An 11,290-nucleotide genomic window follows, 5' to 3' on the forward strand; every position below is an offset into this window, starting at 1 on the left:
AACTGGGGATGACCGCTCTTATTTTTCACAGACATGGGATATCTGTGTCCACCAGAGGAGCGATGGCCATTTTGAACAAGACGCTCTCAGATCTGGAACCTACCCGAGACTCTTGGAGCTAAGTAAGCCCTTGGTCATCTTGCCATTCTCCTTCATTTCATACATGAGGACTTGAGGCTATCCAAAGAGATACAAGTGACAGTTCTGGAAGGGCAGAGCCCAGAGGAAGCAGAGGGGATGCAATAGTGGGATTAGACAAGTCAGCCAGTAGCCCTGAGAGAGTGAGAGAGCATGGAGGGAATTCTCATGAGAGTAGAAGAACCCTGGGTTTGGAGCCCACTGCTGAGACCAGGCCACAGTGCTCTGTGCCCCAACCCCAGTCTCCTCATTTGGTCAGGGGGTGCTCCTGACACACCCCACAGGGCTCTTAGGAGGAACAGAGAGTGCTTTGTAAACCACTAAGTCCTATGCACGGTCCCAAGTGCCAGGAAGAGGGTGACTTCAGGAACAGTGAGCATTTGTAAGCCTATGCTCAGCTCTGACAGTGGCCTTTGAGGGAGGAAGGTGGGCCCTCCTAGCTCACAGACCACAGAGACTGAGTTCACTCACCTACCCAAGCCCTCCCAGCTGAGAGAGAGTAGAAGAGGCATAGGAGTCTAAGTCACACACCCAAGGCCACAGCACACACACACACACACACAATGGAACATGTGTAGCAGAAGCAAAAACCAATCCCCAGGAAATGCACAGTCACAGTCTCATGGCCTCCAGTTTAAACAATGTTTTGCCTTGATAGTAGGAGCTCAGCCTAGCTCCTAAACATGGGGTGAATGGCCTGGAGGGGGCTCCCATGGTGACCACACGACGGAACACACCTGCCACAGCTGCCTTGGTCATCTGCTGAATGACAAAGCCCTCAAATTCTCTGGGCTTAGGACAGTTTATGTGTCTAGCTCTCTGTGGGCCTGGGACTCAGCAGATGGGGTACAGCAGAGATGACATAGTTCTATGCCACAGTGTCTAGGGCCTGGGTTGGAAAACTCAAGCAGACAAGAAGTCTAGGTGACTGTGTTCCTCAGGGACTGGGGGCCACCATGCCTCTGGCATGGCCTCTTGAGCTTCCTCTAGACACAGCAGCCTGAGAGGGGACACTTCATACTCAAACAAAGGCTTCAAGAGTAAGTATCCTGGGGTTGGGGATTTGGTTCAGTGGTAGAGTGCTTGCCTAGCAACCGCAAGGCCCTGGGTTCGGTCCCCAGCTCCGAAAAAAAGAAAAAAAAAAAAGAGTAAGTATCCTAGTAACACGATGAAAGCTAGGAAGCTGGGAAACTGGGGAACTGGATTAGGGTCAGGGTCTCTCCTGCCACGCTCACTGGATATGAAAGTCACAGATACGCTCACATCCAAAAGAAGGTCGCAGAGTCCCAACTTCTCTGTGGGAGGAATGTCCAAGGATGGGCACCCATGCAAAAGCTGAACTACCAGCCTGGCAGCGAGGGCAGGGTCTCACCCTTCATAGACTGCTCAGAAAGGCCAATGGAAGCACGGCATGGTTAGCTAGGGTGACCCACCCAGACTTCTGCTGCTTGTGACCCTGACCTCTTGCAGCCTATCTTTGGCTCCTATATCTTTCCCTAGAATGATCAGGAAATTAAACCTGGCACTCCCAAAACCAAAGTCAGATCCCATCTGATGTGGCCAATGGCCCTGAGTGAGCCACATGAGCCTGGGAGCCTGGGGTTCTACTTCTTCATAGTAATGCCATTGTTTCCTTCCCAAGGCTCTGGAGAGGCCCAGAGGAGACAAAACGTGTGGAACCCAGACACCACCAGTTTCTTTCTTGGGGATGAGGTAGGGCAGGGCACCCAAGACAGGGACTCTGTCTGAGAGACTGATTCGCCAGGTCCTTGCTGCAGGGGCATGTCTGCACTTGACCCTGTGGTGAGCACCTCTCGGGCATGTGGCCCCAACTCCAATTACAGCTCTCTGGACATGCTTGGGAGTTGACAGGGATCCATCAGAGTCCACAGACGAGGAACTGGCTAAAGGTCCCTCCATCCACAAGGCTCTGATCCAGAAATAGGCTCTAGGGTCACATGGATTTGTGCCTCCCTGGATTGCCCAAGCAGATTGGTGAGTCTTCAAACCAGTCATTTGCATATGTCCAAGCACATCACTGAAACCTAGGGAGCCTAGGAAGCCACTGTGGAAGTGTTTCCAAGGAGCAGAGATGGAAAAATGGATCTGTCTATTTCACCTATCTGTAAAATGGGAATACTCACATTCTCCCCGGCTTCATTCTACACCTGTGCTCACGCAAGGCCACCAGCACAGCCAGGAGGTTTTGATTTCTGCTTGCATGGATTCAGTGACAGGAAGCTTCACACTCATAGGCATTCGCTCATGTCTAGGCAGCATGGGTAAGTGTAAGCATTTCAAACAGGGCAGTGACAGCACAGGCCTTTAATCCCAGCACTTGGGAGGCAGAGACAGACATATCTCTGTGAGTTCGAGGCTGGTCTGGTCTACAGAGCAAGTTCTAGGACAGCCAGGGCTATACAGAGAAACCCTGTCTTAGAAAACAACAAACAACAAAACAAACAAACAAAAACAAAAAACCCACTACTGCTGCTAAAAGAATTGGACGATCTATCTGCCTTTCTCTTCCAAAACCCATCCCCAGGCCTACAAAGGAAAGGCAACCAGGAGGAAAGAACAGGGCCCAGACTCTGAGGTCAGGAGGAATTGACCACACTCTAGTCTTGGCTCTGGCTCTTGAGGGTTTACAGCCATTGAGTCCTCGAGCCCCAATTGTCCTATCTGTAAAGTGAGAACAATGACAGCAGGCTCAGGCTCAGGCTCAGGCTGAAGGGACAACACTCCATAACTTGCACAGAAACATCTGGGACAAATTTACCCATTGTCCTTCCCTGCTTGGACCCACACAAACAACTGCTCTAAAGAAGCATCAATTGCTCTGGCCAATCTAGGGGGGCACAAATCCATATCCCCTGACACATGGTTGGTACTTCTAGGAAAGCTGGGGGTAGAGGGGTTTTTCCATCTCAATTTCTAGGTACAACTTATCATGTACTAGATGAAAACAAGCGTGTGGGTTCATGGATGGATGAATGGATGGTTGAATGGGTGGGTGGGTGGGTGGCTGAATGTATGGGTAGATGAATGAATGAAGGAAGGAAGGAAGGAATGAATGAAGGAATGAATGAGTAGGTAGATATATGGATAAGTGGGTGAATGGGAGGGTTAATAGATGGATGAACAGATGTATGGATAGGTGAGTGGATGAGTAGATATATAGATGTGTGGGTAAGTAAATGGATGGGTGAGGGGTGGATGGATGGATGGTGGGTGGATGAAATGGATGGATGGGTGGATGGATGGGTGGATGGATGGTTGAATGGGTGGGTGAGTGGCTGAATGCATGAATAGGTAGATGAATGAATAAGTGAATGAATCAATGAATGAATTGGTAGATAGGTATATGGATAAGTGGATGAGTAGGTGTATAAAAGTGTGGGTAAGTAAATAGATGGGTATGTGGATGGATGGATGGATGGATGGATGGATGGATGGATGGATGGATGGATGGGTGGATGGATAGATGGTTGTGGAAGGGTAGGTTGCTGGTAAGATCAGCAAGTGAATAGCTTCAGTAGGTCTCGTCCCATTGGGAATACCCACCTCTTTAATACCACCTTGGATTCTCCTGGGGGAAAATATCATCTTTTCCTTGAGGACAGGGTAAAGTGCCAGTGTAGAAACTACTCAACACAGGAAAAAGGTTTATGAGCATAGGTTGACAAATTCTAGCAGATCTGACTAGAGAATGGGGCAGACCTGAAACTATGTTTCTAGCCAGTCCCAGTTACAACTCACTTGTCTTAGTTATCCACTAGTCATACTGGGAGTCATTCATGGATCCCTGTGAAAGACCTGGCTTTAAACAGCCACTGCACAAGTCTGTGGCCATGATTTGGTGCCCTGGCTTGGGAAAGGTCAGCAGGAGAGTAAGAAAGCACCCTTCCACCCCTGGGTGCTGTAAGGGCATGACACTGGCCCACTTCCACCTCGGTTAATCTGCTAGCTACCTCCAGACACATTCTTGTCAAATAAAGACATGGAGCCACTTGGTTGCATGGAAGCAGAACCCCATGTCTGGAAGGTGCCACTTACCTGCAAGAATTCCAGCTATGCAGTAACCTTAGTAAGTAGGACAAGGTGTTCAGAGAATCTGGCAGGCCATCAGGCCATGATAGGCCTTGCATCAAAAAGAAGCCCTGGAAAGATACCTGACTTCCAGAACATGCACATATGCACACACATATAAGCATAAATAGAAGGACCCAACGCCTCCCCCCCAGAACCTCAGTGATAGTAACAGAGCTTCATCTCAAGGTTCAGCTTGGTCACTAACTTGTCACATGCCTTCAATCCATTTGTTCTCCCTCTGGGTCTTGATTTCTCTACCTATAAAATGGACTCCTCCTTGTCCTGGAAGGGACTGATATTACATGAGTTATGATAGCTCATATTTTCCATTCTTTCAATCCCTGTGACCCAGGACTAAACTGTGACAGTGTTCAAGGAGAAGAGCTAAGTTTGGGCCTTATGGAGCCCAAACTTATTGGAGAACATTTTTGTCCTACAATCCTGAACCCAGCGTTATATGATTTCAAGTCCCAACACAGAAGGACACTTTGGGTCCACAACCCCATTATTACTTATGCAGGGTAAGACTATGAGCTTGTAAGGGCTCAGAACCCCAGAGATCTCACTTAGCTGGAATCTGCCTCTCCCCCTTCGGAGAAGTGTTGAGAAAATGCCCCCTGTCCTTTCTGCCCACCCAGCCATGTTCCCACGGCCCTCACCCTAGCTGTCTCAGCACCAGTAGCCGTGCACTCTCTTCACACTTGCAAGCACAGGTAGCCAATGTAAAGAACCGTAGTCTTGCTTTGGGCTTTTTGTGAACTTCCTGTGGCATTTTTGTCAGATTGAGGTGGGGGCAGAGGTGCTGTGGGACACCTAAGAAATCCTGCAAATGCATTGGGCACTGCTAAGACATTGGTTCTCTCCAGCTCTGTAAAGACAGAAGGCCAGTGTTCCTCTTACACTGTTTCCTTTGCAACCTATGGAGGGGTCTTTAGAGCTTTGGTGACAAGTGATGTCAGAAGCTAGAACACACAGGCAGGGGCGAGAAGTCAGCTGCCTCTGCTTCCAGGAGTTAAAAAAAAGAGAAGAGCAACTGCAGAGTGTTGCTCTGGGAGCTGCTGTTTGGAGGAAGTGACCCAGCCTTGACTGCTGATTGCATGAAGAATGAGCCTAATCCAGAGTCAGACAGTGGTCTGGGAGACCTGGAGGGGGACATTAACTGACCCTGGGCTGTGGACCTGTAATTAGTCAGGCACTTGGGAAGAGGGTCTGCAGCATGGCCTGGAGAGGAACTGAGATGATTCTCAGGGCCAAAGGAAGGTCTTATGTATGAGATTCTGGGCCTGTTTCCCAGGCCTCAGTCACAGACAGATGCAATGAGGTAGGGGGATGTATGCAGCACAGCACATAGCTACAGCTACAGGCACTTGCCATGAATGGGGCACGTTCTTACTCCAGGTATCTCAACTATATATTCCCAGTTCTTCCTGCAACCCATTGGTTTCATCAATCCAGTTCTCACAGTGGATTCTTCCTTGGGCCCTTTGGGCCCTGCGGTCACCTGTGCCCCTCTGTGCCTTACCATCTTTGTTGCACAACACAAACAGCTTCCACTTCTACCCTGCCTCTGAGACTTGGGACAAGCAACTACACATCAGGACCCTTATCATCGCCATGAAGCTGGTTAGCACAGCTCAGTGGACGAGTATTAGCGCCATGGCCTATAGAAGGGCTTAGTGCTGGACATATGTAGTTAGTCTAAGGGTATGGACCTGATCCTACTGCACCTCTTGCTATATGTAAAAGTATATCACAGCAAAACACGGTCTTTCGAGGTCACACACCCCAGCTCAGTTTTCTTGCTCGATACAGAAACAGTAAAGGACTCAGAGTCTACTCTTTTATCCCCACTCTGTGTCCGATACCCCAGCAGGTCTCAGTGAGACTGGAACCTCCTGGGAGCAAGGGACATCCAATGACATCCATGCCCATATCCACGTACTCTTTCAGCAGCCATGTCTTTGAATTCATCCCATAGGCCAGGCATCAAGCCAAGTGCTATCTGCCACAGCAAGGCTTGGCCCCAAACTGGCTCAATCAGTGTTCGTAGACTGATTCTTGGCCTCTACCATCTGCCTGGACAATGAGGAGGATCATGACCATGGGTGGGCCCTGGAAAGACTCCCATGAGCAAGCCCCTGACCACCAGTAGCTAAAACACAGCCGTTACTCCCAACAGCTCTTGTGCCCCTGACTTTCTCTGCCTTCCTCTGGAGTGAGCAAGGCTCTACTTCCCTCAACACAAGAGAATACAAGGCATAGAGAGGTGTGTAACATCTGTCTGCAGACACACAGCCAGAGCTAGGAGCTCAGGTCTTATGGTGCAAGTTCCAGATTTCAGAATGCGACGAGCTCCGACAAGTAGAGATGTGTCAGGATGTGCCTGGGAGTCTGGAGTTGAGATCAGTCTCAAGGGCCAGCATCAGGCACCACTGAAACCAAACCCCAGCAATGGCTACCTCTACCAGCTGCTCAGCTGGGTAACATACCCTCAGATGATTCATGATAAACTATAGAGCACTTGTACCAGACAAAGCCTGCTGTCTGAGAGAAGGAAGGGAGAACCACTGTGCTTGCAGAGTCATTGGTCCACGAACGAGGACATGAAGTCTTGTAGTTCAGGGACAGTTCTTAGGGATGCTGGAAGAGGAAGAAGAAGCAGAATCCTCCTGCAGAAAGATCAGCTTCAATTAAAGCATCCAGCCTCGAGGAGGAGAGGGAGAAAGAAGAGGAGGGGGAGAGGAAGAAGAGGAGGAGGAGAAAGTAGAGGAAGAAAAGGAGAAAGAAGAGGAAGAAGAGGAGGGGAACAGGAGGAAGCTTTTGGGGTGTGGGGGCCTTCCAATGTGTTTCTCTGCATCTCAGTCTCAGGGGAGGCACTGTGCACCTCCTAACCAGCGGCCACATTCTCTGAAGGCAGGCCCAAGTTGTCAACCCAGAGTCTGGACAGAAGAACTCAGAAAGCTCCCTGTGTAAGGGAGTCCTGTCCCTAGGCAGGCACAGGCCTGGCCCTGGCTTCCTGGCCTGTCTTGACTGTTTAAATCTAGTGGGAAAGGGGTTACAGAGGAGAAGGACTGGGATCTAGGCAAACTGACAGCTGAAGAATCAGCAAGACCCAGGCCAGGAGTCAGGCCTGACTGTGCTGGCTGCTATCCAGACAGCTGAGACTAGCTTGCAGTCCAGGGACACGTGACACCCCCCACACACACCAGTGAGTGAAGGATCAAGGCTCCCATGTGAGTATGGCCTCTCAGGGCCACTTGGCAGGCAACAGGGTTCTGGGCCTGATGCTCTTACCTGGCCACAGGATGGATCCCTACTGCTGAGACCAGCATGATGTGGGGGCCATCTTGGCCGTACTGCCCGAGGGACACATCTCCAAGGCCCAGCCTTGTCCTGTTCCCTGGATGTCCTCAAGCAAGTCAGTGGCCATGACTTCAGTGCCCTGGGATGAGGGCCATGACAAAGTTCCTACCTCTCCAGTGCCATGCTGGCACATGTGCTCCCATGTGCAGGTTTATGCACACCCTGCACCAGTATGGTGCTCTATGCAGGAGGGTGACCTGCCACAGAAAAGCTGGCAAGACAGTGAGGCAGCAGGCCCACAGCAAGGCCCCTAACAAAGGCGGGGCGTTGGCAGCCAGCAGAAGAGGGGCGGGCTGAGATGGATGTGGCTCAGAGCCTAACAGGCCACCAGCAGCCGCAGCATCTGCTTTTCCTCACCTCTAAAGGGAATCGATTTGTCTCTGACTGATTTCCCTGACGTCTAGTTTTCTTCTCCGCCCGGCTGTCAACCCAGCCACTGTGCACAGGGCGGGGGAGGCCCTGGCCATCAGCCTGCCTGCTGCCTGCCTGCTTGCCTTCTCCTACCTCCCCACGCGCTCATGCTCAAGGCACGCTGATCTCATACTCACAGCCACAAAAAAGCCTTCACCCCACAGACAGCCTACCCACCACAGATACAAACCCCACAAGATATGCACATCACACACACACACACACGCACGCACGCACACACACACACACACACACACACAGAAAGAGAGAGAGAGAGAGAGAGAGAGAGAGAGAGAGAGAGAGATTCTGCCCATAACACAGACATCCCACATAATACACATAAAACATACACACAGAGAGATAACAACCTGCCCACAACATATTCGCACACACACAGGCAACTGGACCATAACATGCCCACACATACACATCCCACACAATACATACCCCATACATATATACATGCAACCCACCCATAGAATGCTTAAAACACTCACATGCCACACATATACATATGCATTCCCAACCTGCCCATAACGAGCCCACGGTATGCACACTTCATACAACATACACACCACAAACCCACTTACAGATAACACGCCCAGAGCACACACACATCCCACAATATATATGTATATGTGTGTGTGTGCTATACATTATCACACTCCTATCCATAGACATCCTGCCCACAATGCTATACGTTATTACACTCCTACCCATAGACATCCTGCCCACAGCATGTATGTCACAGTACACAGACTCTCCTTTCCAGATGATGTCTCCTCCACAGACAGGTACCCTGCACAATATAGACATACCATACACTCTCACCTGGAGATGACAAACCTGCACACCCTGGACTAGTTTCATAGCCCACACACACTCCCACTTAGAGGTAATGTGCCCATTACACCCACACACACATGATACACACTCCACATGTATCAGTCCACAGGCAACCTGGCCACAAACATGCACATTCTATACACACCTCACAACACAAAGGCAACCGGCCCACATTACATACACAACAACACAACACACCACCTAATCTGGCAGACAGATAGACCTGCTGCTTACAGTGCAAATGTACCCATGCATGCCAACGTGCAAAATGGACACACCACACATACTATACACATAGATGGACACGCACACCCTCCACATTTCTATGACCACAGATGTATCACTCATCCCACACACAGCACACACTAATGACACCAGAAGAAACCACCCTTTGCACATGCATTACTTTGCACACAGGACTCCTATACCCCATACATATATACAAACAATCCACCCATAGCAGACACAAAGCACTCACACTCTACACACACACAGACACATTTACAGTCTGCCTATAACAAGCCATATACGCACAGTATGCACACCCCATGTTTACCCAGACATCTACAAAACAGATAGGCAGAGAGACACAACACACACTCACACACACACACACACACACAACAAACCTCTCCAGCTCTCCTGCTCCCATCTGACTCCCAACCCTCACGTTGCTGACTGCCACACTGCCACACACGAATACACACTCCCCCGCCATATGCACATTCCTTCCATTCCTGTAGACCTTGGCCATACATCCCTTGCCTGTGACTGAATCTCTGTGGGTTCTCCAGGGCCTCTGTGTGTGGTGTTGTCTGCCCTTGGACCGCCCACCCCTCTTCTTGTAATGAAATGTACAGAGGGGAAGCAAAACTACCAGAACCCCATCATGTACCCCAGGTTCCAAGAGCCTAGGAGGAAGCTCCTGAATCTGAAGAGAAAAGGTGTCCAGAGTCAAGATGGGCATAGTGGGACCGACCCTCTTGGGTAGCTTAGTACAACCCAACCTAGGCGAAGTGTTGGATTATGGCAGGGCTCAAGTGACTTGGGGCAGGAATGAGGAGTTTCAAACACCCAGCCCCACATGGGACAGGACTTCCTGCCACAGGTACCTGGTCAGAGCTTCCAGGTAATTCTCTGAATAGCCAGTCAATAGCAATAACAGCAGCAAAGAGAACTCTATATGCTGACTCTCGGTCCATAAACCATGACCCTGACAACTGTGTAGTCAACTAGGGCCTCAGATGCCCAAGCTCGGCAGTTCTCTCACCTCAAGAATGAGGAAGTGGAGGTACAGACTGCAGATAGGGTCCCATGTGTATGGTCAGTGAGTTTAGATTGTTACTGAAAATTTAACAACACGGCCAAAACCTCAGATCAAACCAGCCAACTCCAGCAGACGGTGGGCCCGTAGCGCTTAGAAACCTCCCAAGGCCATTCTCTCTATATCATGCCATCTCAGCCTGGACCGGTGTGGTGCTGATGTGAACACAGATGTCTGCGCAGAGTGTGGCCTGACTGTTAAAGCACAGGACAGGGCTGCTCTGGCAGGTGGATGGAACGTCTCCACAGGTGTGTGGCCCTCTGCGGGGATTTGAGCAGCCAAGGGTGGTCAGGTGTGATTGTGACTTGTCTGCATAAGAAGGTGCAGGTAGGATGGGGCTGTGCGAGAAAGAGTTGATGCATGTCCCCCAAGATGTACACACTGGGGTGCATGTGGTAATTCACACAGACTATGAGGTGCAGCTCCAGGTAAAAAAGAAATCAGGCTTCCTTCTTGAGCTCATGTCCTTCTCCCCTCCCCCTTGGACTTTATCTGGCCAGGCAGCCCTGCTCTCAGCTCAGGCAGCAGATAATTGATTAATAGGACGGGTTCTTGGCTCTTTGAGGTCTGGTTGTAGATAAGAGGAGACAGGAGCACCAGGGCCGAGGGATGCCCTGGATTCCAGAACTGAGCTCTGAAGTCGCAGGTCATAGATGAGCCTATTGCAATCCTTCACCACCCTCCTCCTCCTCATGCCTGAGGTACGCACACACTCCAGGGCACAGGGAGACCCTGGAGAGCAGGAGTAAGGCTCATCCTCACAATGGCTTGAAACTCACCCCCCAGGGAAGAGGAATTGCTTCCCCGTCCCCATGAAGACTATACAGAGCCATGTTCATGTGTGCATGGACTCCCAGGGAAATGTCTACTTGATCATGCTTGTCCCCACATGGCCCTTCTTTACTACCTGGGTAAGCTGAGGTTGGTTCCCAGGAGCCCCCAAAGCCACTAGGTATATATCCTACCTCTGTGACATTTAATGACCCCTCTAAACCAGCAAGCAGATGGGGAGACAGCAACACCAACCCCAAAGGCCTAGCCTAAGAAAAACATGGGGGAACACAGACAGATTTGCAGCAGGCTGGAATCCAGAATCCTAACTGATGTCTGCATGGG

The sequence above is a fragment of the Rattus norvegicus genome, chromosome 16 (genome assembly GCF_036323735.1).
Source record: "Rattus norvegicus strain BN/NHsdMcwi chromosome 16, GRCr8, whole genome shotgun sequence".
Taxonomy (NCBI): Eukaryota; Metazoa; Chordata; class Mammalia; order Rodentia; family Muridae; genus Rattus; species Rattus norvegicus.